Source organism: Carassius carassius, chromosome 11 (assembly GCF_963082965.1).
Source record: "Carassius carassius chromosome 11, fCarCar2.1, whole genome shotgun sequence".
In the NCBI taxonomy this organism is placed as follows: domain Eukaryota; kingdom Metazoa; phylum Chordata; class Actinopteri; order Cypriniformes; family Cyprinidae; genus Carassius; species Carassius carassius.
The window spans coordinates 11,103,324-11,121,459 of record NC_081765.1 but is presented as its reverse complement, the minus strand read 5'-3'; positions in this window follow the sequence as shown (position 1 = coordinate 11,121,459).

Sequence of the window (18,136 nt, the reverse complement as noted above, 5' to 3'; positions counted from 1 at the left end):
ACGCTTCAGGATTTTTTATGTATTTATTTATTCAAATTTTTTGTTTTACCTTAAAACTGTCTACTATGAAGTATTCACCTCCACAAAGAATCATCTTAATCATATGGCTGTAGCTTCTTATTTAAACATATCAGAGTTATCTGTGAATCTGAGATGTGGGATTGATGTTCCAGGTACCTTAAACGACTCGCAAGTTTTCAGCATACTCTCCGTGGGATGTGACACAGATGTGCGAATTAATTCTGAATGTATTGAAAAAGAAAATAACTCTGCATCGATGCTTTGTGGACTCTGTTACCCAGACTGCAATATACTGTACATTAATGTGCATCACACTTTGGTGTTCCAGAGCAGCTTTCGAAAGAGGTTTATCTACCACACATTGTGTGTGTGTGTGTGTGTGTGAATATGTGACGGGGGTGAAAATCAATCAGTCAGAGAACACAAAAAAAGCCATGGAAATATGGACTGAAAATCAAATCAACAGGAAATATCTGAAGAGAATATTGACGGGACACTGACTTTCTTGTGATGCACTGTCAATAAATGCCTTTTTGTGTGCTGTTGCGAGTTTGGGTGTGAATGTCGTTAGTCCTTGGTCCCTGGTGACTGTTGTGTGGTTCTGCATGATTAGGCCAGATAATTGTGTGTTAATAATAAGCATGTTCACAGCACTGTACAAAACACTGTGTTCCACAACAAGACTCTCACGTGGGCTGCCAGGGCAGTCTGGAGCTGAATATGTACAGTGACCTCAGGTTAGACTGAGAGACAGTGACCTACAGATTCAGTGCATCAACACCTGTTTAGCACACCGTAAAAATAAATGCATTTCTGAACTAAACAGACCCAATCATGCATGTTTTTATGACAGTAATAGGACAAACTGGGGAGTACAGTTACATTTTTTTTTCATTGTCTATCTTGCAGTGTTTCCATCGCTATTTTGACATGCTCACTATGTGACAACATGTTTCTTTAACTTATGTCATTGCTATAATTTCTACTCAATTTATAGCTTTTTTAGTAATTAAATAAAGGGATTTAAGAAAGCGCAATGAACTCATCACTGCACTTTGTAACATTAGTTTTTTTTCCCATTTCATATAAAAAATGTAATGACGTAACTCAACTCTTAAAAGTTGTATTTATTTATTGATTTATTTATTTACTTACAGTCATATTTGAAAACTTCTGGATTTTAACTGGAATAATATAAATTTTTTTATTTATTAAAAAAAAATGTGTTGGACAATGGGGGGCAGAAAGGTTGATAATGTAAGATAAAATGCTTATATCATGGATGTTTTATATCAAATTAAAAAAGATAACCTGCTGATTCAGATTATGCCTTTTATTTAACATCATTGATATTGATCACAAATCAAATTAGAAACCAGACGTGACATTTCATATTCATGCCTCATAATTGATTTATGATTAAGCTTATGATTCTTCATATTGATATGTGACATGGTTAAAGATGTTGGCTGTGTGTTAATCTGATGTAATCCAATATTGAACGTGAAATGCTTGAAAGTTGAAGTGGGGTTTTTGTCATTCATGAGCATCGTAACTCTAATTAAGCTCTTTCACATAAATTCGACTGCATAAAGGCTAAGATTCTACAAGCTACAACAAAAATCCCCTGTAACTTGTGTTGTGACTCCTGTTTGCCCTTTTTTCTGAGTTTTCCTAAAGCCCTATTTATATGTAGTTTTGTAATCCCTTTTGACGCTTTAGTCCCCCAGAATCTTGCTAGTTTTTGAATTGCATGAAACAAAATGGCAAGCCTTATTAAAACCCGCTCTTTGTTTAGAAATGGTTTTACATAATTTCAGAAATGACTTGGAAATAATGAATAAACAATGTGTTATGTTAATGCACATATTAATGCAGGGCACGAGCATATAATTAAGAGCCATGATTCAAAATCAACTGTGCTGGTGTGGGCAGGAAGCCACAAAGAATTACTGGAGAAACAAAAATAAAAGACCCAAGTTTGCATGACCTGTGGGGTCAATAACATTCATAAACTGGAAGAGAATAACCTAGTGCGGTATACCATGTGACTTCCCATGTCTGAAGTCTCTGTTCAACGTGACCAACTGTTAGTCTGTGTTTGTCTAAGATATTTACTGAACCCTCACACCATGAGATAGTGTGTTATTAATAATTATATCTAAAATAAATTAATCTCAAGTAAATAATTCTATGAAATTTATTTTTCTTGCGTTGAAATTCTCTTATCAATTTTCATGTCATTCATTCATTCATTCATAACCTATCTGACTTTTCACCAAGGCTGTATTTATTTAATAAAAAATACAGTATAAACAGTAAAATATTATAGCCTAACTGTGTTAATAACTGTGTTTTATTTAAATATATTTTAAAATGCAATTTTATGTCAAAGCTGAATTTTCAGCAGCCATTACTCCAGTCTTCAGTGTCACATGATCCTTCAGAAATCATTCATATATATATATATATATATATATATATATATATATATATATATATATATATATATATATATATATATATTTCTGGGTTCTTTGTTGAACAGAAATTTCAAAAGAACAGCCTTTATTTAAAATAGAAATCACTAATAAATGTCTTACTGACACTTATGATCAATTTAATGCTTCTTTGCTAAATAAAAGTATTTAAAAATAATTTGGATCTCCAACTTTTGCAATACTGCAAACTGCAAGTCTTCTGAAGCAACATCTTGTAGCATTTTGTACGGCATTTTTGAAGTGTCACATAAGATTAGTTGTATAGGATGTTGTGATATCAATGTGACATAATTGATCATCATGATTATGTATATTATAACTTCAGAAGATTTGAAATATGGTGCTTTTATAGTGCTTGGTTGTCATTTCGAAGCCTGACAGCCAAATCCCCAATCGCTTAATTACATGTTAAGGAGTAGCCAGCGGATACATACATATTCTTCCATTATTTCTGTATCTAGTAGTATGTCTGTGATTAGGGAAACACCTCGGCTTAGTAAATTGGCACTCAGGCTTATTCGATTATTATACATGTGACAATAAAAGGGCAGGTAATGTCTCGTCTCATAACCCTGTTCCAGCTGCCCATATCATCCATTGGCTCCATGGCACACAAAGGGTTATTGAGGACTGTTGCTCCGTCTCGCTGGGCTTTTGATTTTAATTGCAGCTGCACTCATCTGCTCCTCTTCACTCAAAGGCTCAAATGTCCTGTTTGAAATCTATTGCATGAGAGATGCTGTTTTCTTTTTCTTCTTTTTTTTTAAAGCCCCCTCCCCTCTTCTCCTCCCCCCTTCCCTCTTCTTAAATCTTGCGATACATTAAAAGGTGTAATCCAACTGAAATGGAAATTGCGCTTCTTGAAAACAAATAATGAGAGGACGATAGAGAGGCCAGCGCTGTGCTCCATCCCTGAGACCGTGAGGAGGCTCGTCAGAGGCGGGACCCTCTCTTTCAGCCCCAGATTGTGCTGGGCTTCTTATAGTGGCTAATGGTGGAGCTGCTAGGCAGGTTGATTACAAGGTTACGGTAAACAATCCTTTTCAGCTGCACCAAGCAAAATTACATGTTGTGTTTCTATGTGTGTGTATGTTTTTTCTTCTTCTCCATTTTGCCATGATGTGGAGTGTCAGGTGGTTGGTGGTGGAGAAGGGGCACAGGCTTCTGAGTAATTACTTGCAATCAAGTGGTACAGAAGCGCTACAGAACCCTTGTTCATCTGCACACTGAGCTTCTCGTGATGCATTGTGTGCTAGACATGTAACACGCTCTAGTCTTGTGACTCATGTTTTGAGACAGAGTCAATGAGTTTTTGGTGCTCCAGTTTCAATAGTTTTCTGCCTTTCTAAGAAGTACTGAGGTTGTATAATGGTTCACTGATGATGAATACATTTTTAAAATTCAACTTAAAAATAAAAAGAGACAAAACTATAAAAATACTGTAGAAAACACCTCTTGGTGAAGTGTGAGTTACCCTACCATATACAGTGGAAAATCTTTAGGTGGTTTTAACGTTACATTATATGTAATTTTTACTGTAAATTATTGTCAAATTTACAGTTTTGCAAATAAAAAACTATGAATTGCGGTTCAGTTTATGCTGAAAAACTGCTTTTTAAAGACAATACCAAAAGTTGTATTCCATTTTCTGTGACACATCACATTTGATTATATTTCATTTAAATAGTAGTTATGTTTCTTTTAGTTAGTGGTAACTGGTAATGAGCATTAGCCATGTTTTATGGACAGGGACTATATAAAAATATATATTTTTAAACTGTAAATATCTGGAAACCACAGCTGCAAGGTTTTAATTTATTATCATTACTATTATTATTATTATTTTACAGTGTATAATTTACCAATACATTTTCTTAGTGTAGTTAATGTTCTTATTATTGTTGTTATTGTTATTCTTTCTCTTATTGTTGTGTTTTATTTGCATTTTTTGGAATTCTCAAATGACTGTTTAGCATAAATAGAACCATTTAAATCAAAAATAGAAAGGAAGAGTTTGACAACAGGCATCTGACATTCAAATAAAAATCCATTATAGAATTTATAAAATATCATACAGCACGAATCTAAACAAATAGTGCCAGATATCTCTTGTTGTGAGTGAAATCTCCTTCACCGCTGTGCTGCTGTTTGTGCTTTTGCTAACCTAAACATCTGTTGCACTTTGCTGTATAGTTTCAAACTCTGCATTGCTCATTTTGACCCGTGGTTGTCAAAATACTACAAGCTTTAACAAGATTTTGGGTCAGAGTAGAATAAACTGGTGACCTCTTGGTTGGAGATAGGATGTATTGCGTTTCAAATTAGGAGCGAGAAAAATTAAACCCTGCTCTCTGTCTTATAAAGTATCTGAAAAGACTGCTCTTTGGGCACTGCCCTGGTTTAGGCAGAAGAGTGTTGGAATAATTAGTTTAATTTGAAGCGGTTCCCCTCACAGCAGTGTGGACCGCTGGAGGCTGTTGGGGTGATCAGATCACAGTCTTGGGTCTGACGGGCCGGGAGAGGCCTGAAAGGGGTAACGGTTCTCTGGAGGAGAGGATCTGTGTGGTCTCACTCCTCGTATGATGGTGGTGAAAAGACCTTTTCAGCTGAGAAAACGTTATCTTGAATTAATGATTGTCTCTTATATATATATATATATGTATATATATATATATATATATATATATATATATATATATATATATATATATATATATATATATATATATATATATATATATATATATATATATATATATAATTGATTTTGATTATCTGTTTTCTCTTTATTTTTATTATCTCTAAAGGTGAAAATTTTTAGTGATATGACAGTTTGTGGTGTTTGATTTTCTGAATTCTCTAAATCCTTTCACTGTTGCTATATTTACAATATTTACGTAATAATAAATACTATTTCATTTATCAGAGCACATAGACAACACACACACACACACACACACACACACACACACACACACGCACACACACACACACACGCACAAACATATATATTACATCAAGTTAAAGTAAATTAAACTACATTAAAATGAGAAATTTTGCCTTTCAGTTTTAGTTAATGTATTTTTATGTGTTTTAGTTTAATGTGTTTTATTTCAAGTAACGAAAATGTTTGGTTTGTTTTAGTTAACTATAATAACCCTGATAAACACTTATAAATTATATATGAATACTGGATGCTAAATGCTGTTAAATACGGTTTGTTTTTATTGATCAGATTTTTATTTTTATTTTTTGGTATTATTTGACCTTAAGCTTGACAAGATCTCCATGGAATTGTTAATGGAATAAGATTTCTCAGGTGTCACTGAAATGAACACAACTTAAAGCTCAAGTTAAATCTATATCTGAATATTACTAAACATTACAGCCATCTGAACAACAACATACTCATACTGTGACACACACACACACACACATACGAGTGTTTCAGTTTCCACCACAAACATATCTGATCAAAAGGTTGGGAGAGATTTTATTGGGAGAGAAATGTATTTGCTTTGTGCGATTTAGTGTTTTGATCCCGTTGCTCAAATAAAGTGCTGGTGTGAGTTCAGTAATCTGACCACACTGGGGTAAAACCTAAAAACACCTGATTAGGATTCATCGGGTCAATTCCATTCATATTCCTCAGTCTACAGCTACAGAAATGTCATTTATTTTTCTCATGTATTGCAGATCCTCTTCTAAGACTAGTCTTCGAGGCCTCAAAGCTTTGGCCAAATGGGACAAATAGATTTAATGAAAATAGAACGTGGAGGGAAAATAAATAGTGCTTTGTGTCATTGAAAGCCCAAGAGAGAATACACAAACATGTTCTTGTATTTACACAACGTGCTGTCCAAAACCACATTAATATTATTATTATAACAAAATGCATAGCAATGTTCCTTAAAGCAGATTATATTAACTGAAATTCAATGACCTCCTTGTTTACACAAGTTATGGTAATTGAATTAATCCACTTGGAGAATTTGTCAGCATGACAGTAACATATTAAAATCTGAAGAGATTACTCATGTTAGCAGCGTGCTTTAAAACAAATGAGCTCACTTGTCCAACATGTTAAACACAATGACATGCACATAATCTTATTTATACCTTAAGCATATGATAATGAATAAAAAGCATCCTAATAACATGGAAATGATATTCTAGATTATGAAGACTGGGAATGGGAGCATCTGCATTCAGGTTCGTCTGGACATATTAGAATCAAAGCGCTTATGCATGCATATTACCAGATTATTATATTATAGTGTTACATATAGTCTTTAAAATACCGAAAGCTATGACAAGAAAGTGGATATATGATGAATATTAAATCCAAATTCTGAATGCATGGTGGTATAACTTTGTAGTATCCGTTCAAATAAAGTCGTAATCGCATGAAACGGCGACAACAGATCTTTTCACACTCATATATTTATATCCTTAACCACAATGGGAGAAAATAAGCAGCCTTTAATCTCTCTCTCTCTCAAGCCAGGCCACATCTGGGCAACATCTGTAGACAGCCGGAAGATTTCAGCACCAAAACGAACAACGGAAATCTGCAGAGCACCAAAACCAGTTGTTCAACCAAATCAGAAGAAACTTTTGTGAATATGTGTTTTTTTGTGTGTTTGTGTTATCATCTGTGTGTTTTGTGTATTTCTGCTGGTTGTGTATGTTCTTGTGGGGATCTTGTCTGTGGGATTGGTTCCTCCTATACCTTGCCTTACCAGCCATTAGTGGGATTGCAGGCCTCCAGCATTTCAAACACCTTAATTAGTTATTCAGCTCCTTATTTGTGTTTGCTTCCCCCTCCGGCACCTAATTAATGCTTAATGGAAACTGCTGAACTGAGCCTGTGGAGAACTCATGAATATTGAAATTAGCCTCAACAATTTTAAAAAGGGTTGCGGGGGATAGAGGTAAGAACTGCTCACTGAGGTACTCATTACTTTTGTGTGATCTATCGGTAGTGAGCAAAGTGGACTTGTACAGAGAAAAACACAACTTCATGCAATAGAGTAGACACAAAAATACTTTTTTGATGTTTTAAATAAAACTAAGATGTGAAATTGTAAAATTTACTAGCAATTTCTAAATGAAAATTGTTTCTGCACCAGTTTGTTTTTCAGTGCATGTTTACATAAGTACAGTATAAATGTCTGTTATATACTGTGCACACTTAGAGTGCTGGCTGGAATGATTTTAACTGTATAAAGTGTTTTATTTATAATACAAAATGTTCAATAAATATTTCTACACGTTTGGCCAAACAATGAACAGGACTTCCATGAATTCTGCATTTCTGTGTAATTAAAAAAAAATAAAGAGAGAGAATTTTTTTTTAAAGATATATATTTTTTAAATGTCTAAAGTTAGGTTTACGTATTGATATTTTACTGGTTAAAAAAATTATTAAAGGAATGACATGGGCACAGGCATTGAAATTTAGACAGCTTTAAACAAATCTCTTAAGACATTAACATTTTATCATAGCTATTATGTTGAAGGGAAATATTGAAACATATTTTATTTATCTCCACATGTTCTCTGTTTGAGAAACAAATATAAGATTGAAGTCATGCATTTGTAGGCACATTCCAGCATAAAAAAGTGTGTAAAACCTTTCATTAATTTGGTTTCTTTACATGTTGGTTTTCATTCTTTTCTCTCCAATGCTTTTATTATCTCTTTTCTTCATATTTTACCCCCAAAATCCTTTGGTATAAGTTTTGCAAGTTTTGTTCTCTGAGTTTGTCTCTCGTCCACCTTATCAAGTTTTTATGTATATCAAGTAAATACATACAGAATTACATGAACATGTTTATTAATGTTACCTTGCAGTAATGATCTGTCATATCTCTGCGCTGATGATTGTAGAATGTGGAAAATCATTTTTAAAATATACGCTAAATAACACTGCTTTCCATATATTATGAGCAAATGTACAATTCAAATGGCCTTTATGTAAATTTGTAACATTTTCATTGTTGCAATTATTCACGTGAATTCACAGCACCGTTGAATATGTAACACAACTTCATTTGAATAAGATTTATGAAAATGATGCCACTTAATTTATACAAACAGGACAACAGGGCCTGTTTTGAGACCAGTGGCCAAATCAAGAAGTCTCTTCTCTGTAAAAAAACAAACAAAACAAAACCTTTCAAAGGTTATTCAAATGTAATTTGACTTGTGACAAGGCCGGTAATTCATGAACAGAAACCGTGCCTATCAGTGTGTCGTGAATTTGCATAACAAGAACTCTTCTATTTCCACAAGCATGGTTTTGTTGACGTCTCCACCTCAAGTCAGTAAAGTGTGCGAGCGCAGTTCATCTGAGCAGATCTTCGACTGGAGATGGCCGGATGACTGTCTAAGCATGTGAGCCCTGGTAAACAAAATCAACCAGCAATAACAGCTTTTGCCAGCAGAGAAATTTGCAGAGGCTGTATGTGTGTGATTTCTGAATGCTGAAAGGCATTATACGAACACCAGTGAAAAGTTTATCCGAGGTTACTAAAGTAAAGACTTCATGTTCAGTTTATAATGTTGACATTCACTGCAACAGATTCCACTTTCACAGTGTGTTTGCATTAGGCATTTCTGCTGTGTATTTTAGAGAACTTCATAAATTACCAAGAATGGTTCTGGCAGTTTAGAAAATTAGATTTGAGAGAGTTTCACCAAAAAATAAAAATAAAATAAAAATAAATTAATAAATACAAATTTAAACTATTAAATTAAAGTAGTGCTGTTTCACAAGTTCTGCTTTTTTAAATGCAATTGATGTTGCACATGTTTTACAATGAAAGAAAACAGAATATAATTATACAACTTACTCATTTTTGAAAAATGTTCCTTTGTCTCCACATTTAAAAAATAAAAAAATGAAGATCTTCCGAACGTCTCTGGCTTTCAGATGTGGAGCTGAATGTTATTTCCACAGCTGTGGTGAATGCGCTGTGATTTCCTTTGCTGACTGCTTTCTTTCTCTTACTTGAAACTTTGAAGCGGCTTGGGAAAACCGTTCCCATTCACTTTTATATCTTCTGGCTGGTTATGTTTTTAACATATCACTGGAATTGCAAATTTCAGACCTGTGTTGAGCTCTAAAAGGATTGACATTAGAAAGGAAGTAAATACATTCAAACACATGAATTTCCTCACGTAGGAGTATATAATTAAATTATAATAAAATCTCTAACTGAAATATAGGGGGTCAGTGCATAATGTGTCACAAAGCAGATTCGCAATGAATATGTTTATGTATTCATTTATTAATTTATACAATTGGATGGATTCTGAGTTAGACCGCATACATTGTTTAATTCAAAAGAGATGAGGTTTATGTATCAATTTTAAATGGGACTTATCGATTTAATGTCCAAAAGAATTTCTTGCTGATATTTCTACTTTATTTTGTGTTCAGCATAATTTAAAGGAAGAAAAAAGAAAGTAAGGAAATGAATGTGAAAGTTGACGAAGATCCAGAAGACTTCATCCAAACTTTACATCCTTTTTAAAAGCACTTCGAAATGAGATGAATCCAGAAGTTTTGATATGTAAGCCACGGGTCACAGAGCACACTTGAGTCTTGTTTAGGTAGCAAAATATTAGTGGAGATAAATAAACATTATTTAAAGGATCCGTCAAGCCCTGTTAGATATCCTCGCCATGGTTCACTCGTTTTTCGCTCCCAGGGCAAGGACTATTTAATTATCGCACTAAATGAATAATCAAAAAGTCAATTTCCAAACAGCCCCTCGCTTGCCCGTGCGAAGAAGACAATTGCATTTAAAATATCTGCATGCAAAATCTCTCTCACACCCCTCCCCATCGCACAACACCCCATATGCCTTGAAGCAGTGCAAAACAAAGTGCATAAGGACCCCTCCTCCTTGCTTGAGTTAAAGTTGTCCTTTACAGCTAATGATATGGTCCTCCTTAAACAGGAAGAACAAGCGTGCTGATGGTACATCATGTCCTACACCAGCACTTTAGTCATCTTTATTCATCTGATTATATTAATTATCCAATAACCCATGTCGGCTGGTATTGGAATAATTTTGCTTCATGTAGGCCTGTGTTGTACTTAGAGGTTGTTCGTAGTATTTGCATTAATCATTTATCCAAGTGTTTTGCCGTGGTGATGGATTTCCATGAATCCATTTTTATGTTTATCATATATTTAGCTATTCTGTGAATAGTGAAGACTTAATAAATTACATTAGATTTATTTATTTATTTTTTGGAATACTTTTGCTTTTGATTTCTGTAGTTGTAGAGCTGGCATCTGAACCACTAGATGGCGTTACAGTTTGGCAGGTCCTTCGTACTTACATTTGTCAGTGGCTGCTCTTCTGATGCTGGATTATATTTGTCTTTTTTTCACAGCATTTGCTGTTACAGTGTTTCCACAGACACTGTGATGATGAAGTGCACACCTTTGATTTTATGTCACTTTAACAAAAAGGATTTAGTTTAGACTTTTTTTTATCGACATCAGTGATGTTCAAGTAAAGTGTGTGCGGTCTGCTGTTATTTTTTATGTAAAATGGATTTAATACATTTGTTGATGTAATATCTGATTTGCCTCTGAAAAGTAAAGTACATTGCTTTTATATTCCACACAAATTATTATTGCAATTTCTTTGAATATTATACATTTGTACAAATATTTGATTTACATACATTATATACATTTTTATTTATTTATTATTATTATTTTAACATAAGCATGAAATTATATAGGTATTTAATAAAGTCTACAGTTCATAGAAATAATCCTAGAAATCTACATTCTGTTTAAAGTTACTTTTATTATGCCTGAAGTTTTTTAGTCTTTTTTTAGTCTCATTTTTTTAATGTTTCACTTGTCACTTACTGCCATAAGCAAATCACTTAGAAATATTTTATTCATTGATTTATTTATATTTAGCTGTTGCTTAAAGTGCATCTAGGTACATGTGAGCACACAATTATATTTTAAATGTTTATTTATATTTACTTTTCCTCGGAAGTTACTAGAGGACATGATATTTTGTTATAGAGGCAATGTGCAAATTTTCATTAATTATTGCACATTCTATATGTTAAGATAAATAATCATTTTATTATATACCCTTTTATAATTAAAATAGGTGTATTTATTTATTACTTACACTGTTCTATTTACTGTATTTGGTCTTCATTTATGTTCATTAGTTGTGTTTTCTAATGACAGTACACTACCAGTAAATGACTAGTAGAACTCTGTTGATTTTTAATGTTGTTTTCTTCTACACATCCTATCAAGTCCACTCTTGAGTGATTATATGCTGCCGTAAACCTCATTTTGAGTTATTCAGCTGATTGTGAAATGAACCTCTGCTCCTCACACTCACACATTCACTGTTGCACAAAGCGTGGAGTGATGTGTCTTCTGTTCACTTTGAAATGCTTAGCATAAACACAGCGGCCATTCAAACCGCGTACACAAGAGGCATTGAGTCAAATCGCCGCATGGTTTCTTTCATTTATGCCCTGTCACTCAGCTGGCAGACGTCCACTTCTTCCTACTGTAAGGTGTAGGACTCTGAAATCATCACTGTATTTGTCTAACCCTTCCCGGAGATGAGTGTTAGTTAGATCAACATTGAGCCAGCGTTATTTGAGCACGCTTTGCTGAGCTGGTCTCAGCAGGGGTTTAGTTGTGTCGCAGGGGCATTCTGCTAAACGCACATGAATTTTAATAATACACTGTGAGTGTGGCAGGAAGCAAAGATTCCCGATTCCTCTAGAGCCGTCTCAGCAGTAGCCACGGCACTGGAGGTGTCACACTCTGAGACCGTGCCAAACCTTCTCATGTGATAGATTCTCTCTCCTGAGACTGTACTTTACCGCTTAGCTGAAGGATTATTCACTGAAAGGCATAGCTGTGCCCGGAGAAATGTCTGAGAAGTGTGACGGACAGAAGATTTACTCATCTGAGATTTAGTAAATTCTGTAATTATGCAAAGTAGGCCGATCAAATGACATTTTGATGGCCGCCTGTCTCTGTCTGCTGGAATAGCTATCCTGTCAACCTTTTTACGATCAGATGCTAGATAACTTGTTACCTGTCCACACAAAACCCAGAGGCCCACTAATGAGGCGCCCTCGCCTCTTCTGTTAACCTGCTCTAATTGAATCTCAGGTGTTCTATTGTTCAAAGATGAGCCTGCGGGACCGCTGAGACGCCTCTCGCTCCCTGGACTGCCTCGTGCTAGATGGAGAGAAAGAGAGCAAGAGAGGTGGAAAAAGGGGGGTTAGTTATGTTATAGCAATGTGATGTGCATCTGTGCCCCTCTGCACCCTGTCATGGCCTGCAGACCTATCCTCACACATCAGTCTGTTGGCGCTGTCACACCTGCATGTCAGGGTGGGGAGTGAACGGCATCTGTTCTGTGCTATCAAAGTAAGAGAAGACAAGAACTTATGAACTTACCACATTTTATTGTCCTTTAAAAAGTGTATCGATGTGCATATGAAGTTTTAGGATTTCACATAGCAAAACATTTATAAGTCTCTCTCTCTCTCTATATATGTATATACATTACACACACACACATTTATATATATATTAATTCATATATAAATATATTCTTTTTTTTTCGGGTTGGGGTCACTCTTATGTTTACCAAGTCTGCATTTATTTGATCAAAAACACAGTAAAGAAAAAAATATGGTGTATATTATTAGAATTTGAAACAATATTTTTCAATTTCAATATTTTGAAATATTTTATTTTAAAATGTATTTAATTCCTGTGCTCAAAAATAGTAATGGTTCTTATTGTTATCAATGTTAAATGTTAATTCAATGTTTTTGCTGCTTAATGTTTTTGTGAAAACTGTGAATCATCCTTTGATTAATATAAAGTTCCAAAAGAACAGCACACAACTAGCTCCAAAAACAATTTTCAACATGAATAACAATAATAATAATAATACTAATAACTGTTTCTGATTTCTGAAAGATCATGTGACACTGAAGATTGGGGTAAAGACTCCTGAAAATCACTGTACATTTAAAAAATATATTCACATTTGAAACTGTAATATTTTACTAAATTTCTTCTTTTACTGTTTTTATCTGTTATTAAAATGTGATACCAACTGAAAGCATCTTTTAAATCAAATCTCCATTGTGGTGTCCTTGGTGCTCTGATGACTCTGTATCCCCTCGCTGTTCCCGTTCCCTCTCTCTTTCTCCACACTACCTCAGTCCTCATTCATCCGCTCCTTTATCTTGCCTTTTATCATATTTCTTCAGGTTTACAAAAACAAACATCATTAATGAACTACTGTGCTGACATATGCAGAATGCCGACAACTAATTTAATACGCACGCGGCTGATCGAATCTCCCCGTGGCCTGCATGTCACCCACTGCATCTCAATGAGAACATGCAAGTCTCTCAGTGCATGAGAGAGAGAGCGAGTGCATCCATACAGTCAGCTCAGTGCCCAATCCATAAGGAGTTATCTATCGAGAAAGATAATAATCACAATCAGCCATATATTTACTTAGTCCTTAGCATATGTTCAAAGTTGGATTATTATTAAGTGGTAGATAAGGGTGACGTTCCGGACTTTAATAACATTTGGGTGTTTTGGTAATTAGATGTGCTGCGAGTCAGAATAGTCTGAATTCCCCGAGGTTTGTGCCGTGTTGGTTGCCATGGGGGCAGCCCAGTGTCGCTTGATTTCAGTGCTGATCTGATGGATGAATTGAAAATGAATGTCTTCATAGGTGACCTCTTTGCTGGAGACGCTGTGATTGCCTCCCCAATGTGCCTCGTGTTGATTGACAGGCCGGCTAACAAGTTCTGTCTCTGTGAGAGTTATAATTTACCTGTGCAAGGGACTCTCTCTACCAGACGCCCCCCCCCCCCCACACACACACACACACTGCGAGCTGAGATGAGCAGCTCACATGCCGTCTCTGCTTGAAAAATAAAAAGCAGAGAGATGGACAGAAAAAGGAAAATTACAACGAGGCACTGAAGGACATGCTATAGTTTGCACAAGGAATATACATACATATATATATATATATAAATTATCTATCTATCTATCTATCTATCTATCTATCTATCTATCTATCTATCTATCTATCTATATTTATTTTATTGGTTGTTCAGATATGCTAACATAAACCATTGTGGTCACTTTAGGATTGATCCGTGCATGGCCCATGACTCTGGAGAACAGGTCTAACCAAATACCCTTAGTGAATGTGACCACAGATTTGAAAAGAAAAAATGACTAAAAGATCAAACCACTGCAAAAAAAATTTAAATATATTCTGTCTTAAGAAAAATCTGTATGAAAAGTTGAGATGCTTACAACATGATGTCATGATTTCATGTCTCACCAGGTGAGTTTGGTGAAGTAAACCAGCTCCTCCGAAGTGAAATTTTATTTGTGGGGGTTGGTGATCTGCCATTAAAAGCTAGCGGTTCCCCCTGACAGTATCCCAGGATAGAGGGCTCTTAACCAGACCAGGGGGCCCTGGATGCCCTCACTGTGTTGGAGCGTCTGTAACCTTCCTCACTCTTCCTGCAGAGAGCTAATAGAAAAAGAACATGTAGTGCTCACAGAAGAAGCAATGAAAAGTTCAGAAAAAGGTCTGGACAAGTCTGTCTCAATTAAATAAAATTCCACTTTACTCTGTCCTTCACTGCAGCACTTACAGTCTCCTCAGAGTCATATATATATATTAGTTTGTGGATCATTATACAGTTAGTACTGAATGTTCTGAACAACCTGCTGAAGAAAAGATGCATTATCATATGTGGCTTTAGATGTTCAGTGCAGTCAGTACAAACCCTACTGCTTTACACCCGAAGAGGAGCACATTAAACAGCTGGCTGTCAGCTCTCAGTGAGCGAGAGGCCTATGCTGGAAGATGGAGTTTCGTGCAGTACTTGTAAGTCTTCATGGGAATGGAGGTGTGGGAAATGACAGGAGTGTCATTGCATCCTGGGATTGATTTAGCTCTGAGACCTGCTCCAATGTGTTTGTGTGTGTATTTACCGCTGAGGCTGTCGGAGAGACAGACGACATCTCTGTCAGCACTCCACAAGCAGAAATGATCTGGCGGTGATGTCCTATTAGTGGGCCCACAGTACATTTAAAGCGAGTGCTGACTGCACGCAGCGTGCTGCTTCACGTTGGTTGGTACGTGTTCTTCTGATTTACTGTATCTGCTGTCCTCTCTCCTGTTGTGGTTCCTGCTTTTAAAAAATACTTACATTTTTAAACATTGTTAAGGCACTCTCACCAGACAGCATGGCTTCAAGTGGCTTGCAGATATAGTCACAAAGAGGTGATTTTTCAGTGCTAGAAAGAAAGCAAGAACGTGGGGAGCATAAACCTTTGCAAACCAACAAAATCCAGTAAGGGATACCTTTTTTATTAAACTCTGCAACTCAGAGCTTGTCCTTTCTTTTTACATTAATCTCAAAATTGTATACAGTATGCTACAAAATAAAGTAGTTTTGAAATCTTCAGCTTATCCCTGAACTGTCAATGTCATAAATGAATACATTAATGTTGCGTCCAAAGAGTGCTGTTGTTAAACACTAATAGAAAACATAGACATCTCATCCTTCATTTCCTCAAAATCCATGCTGTTTTATTGTAAATAAATAAATAAATAATAATAATTAAAAGAAAAAAATATGATGAAGTTGAAATTATCAAACTAATAAAGTACTGTTCAAAACTAGGGTCAGTAAGGTGTTCATAAATTTATATAAAGTGTATTTATTTATCTTTTATTTGGCAAGGATGCATTAAAGCAGGGGTGGGGAACGTTGATCCTGGAGGGCCTGTGTCTCTGCAGAGTTTAGCTCCAACCCTAATCAAACACACCTGAATAAGCTAATCAAGGTCTTCAGGATACAGGTAGGTTTTTTTCAGGGTTGGAGCTAAACTCTGCAGGGACACAGGCCCTCTAGGATCAACGTTCCCCACCCCTGCATTAAAGGGTACATCGGATGCAAAATTCACTTTTATTTTGTTGGAGGTACAGTTTAATCGCAACAGTCATTAATTGGCTGTCAATGAACATGTCAAACTAATGACCAAAGACTTCCGATTTTAGCCTATGATCATAGGAACCTTTTAGGATTTGCAAAATTTATCTCAGACGGCCAGATTGTTGCCATAATCATACAGTGTGTGCCGTAAGAGTGTGGACAAAAAACACCCTACAATGATAAAAATCCAGTCACTACTTTTTTTAATGAAAAAATTCTATAATCAAGATGCCATGGCTGCTGACCGACTGTCCCATATTAGCATATCTCCACCCTCAGACAGTTGTATGCTGTCTGCCATTTTTCTTCACTCTAGCAGCTGTAGCAAAAAGCAATGCACATGTTTAGAAGTTGGATGTAAAATAAATATAAGAGGACACAGTGGATTAGTTTTTCTATTTTTTTTTTTTTGATGGAAATGCGCCACCGAATACTACGGAGGAGGATAAGGGCCAAGCAATAATAAAAAAAATAAAACCATCTCAAGATTCATTGTAATGTGAGATGAAACTCGCTTAATTTCAAGAAAAATTTCAAAATAAAATGTTGAGAATTAAATAATTACATTTTTGAGAATAAATTTGTGTTTTGAGAAAAAAACTCAAGAAATTTCTTGAAATTAAATTTCAAGAAAAGTTTTTATTAAATGTTGGGATTAAACTCATTAAATTATGAGAAAAGTTGTTCTTCGAGAAAAAACTCGTTGAATTTTGAGGACAAAAAGTCAAAATTATGTAGAGAATAAACTCATTAAATTATGAGAAAAAAGTCATTGTGTTTCGAGAAAAAAACTTGTTAAATTTAGAGAAAAAAGTCTAAATAAAATGCTGAGAATAAACACACTCGTGTCATGTTCATTTGCTCTCATTGGAAAGCGTAAGTCAGCGTCTGGAGTGAAGCAGGTTGTAGAGCGTAATGCTCGTGAATGAAGCATATGAATCCTTTTTTCATCACACATCACATCGGTAAAGTGGAAATCAATTGCCTAATGAGTGTTTAATGATGTATTAATTGAGTAGGTTTAGTTGTAGGTAGGCTATTTGGAGGGCTTTGTTGTACTAATAAGGCAGCGTCTATTTAATAATTTTAATAAAGAAAATCTCTGTTATTATTGCATCCTGTTAATGTACAACAATTCTGAGATGCTGCATCTCGATGCCATACCCCCAGCACCCCTGCCGGCGCTTGCTGGTACTCAAAGCTGATGCCAGCTGTGCGGCATGTGCTTTTATAGCTGGTCGCTTACGTCACCCGCCCGTGACGCTACACTCTTCCATAAGACAGATTACACATGATATTCAGAGTCGCTCATGCTAAACGCATTACCCGTAGCATTTTCGACACAGCATCTGGGTTCCCTCGAGGAACCATGGTTACATGCGTAACCTAGAGATGTTTATTCTCAACAATAATTGCGAAATTTAACTTTTTTTCTCGAAACAAAAAGACTTTATTCTCAATATTCTTAATTTAATTATTCAATTCTCAACATTTTATTTCAACAGTTTTGTTTAATCTTGCATTTTAATGAG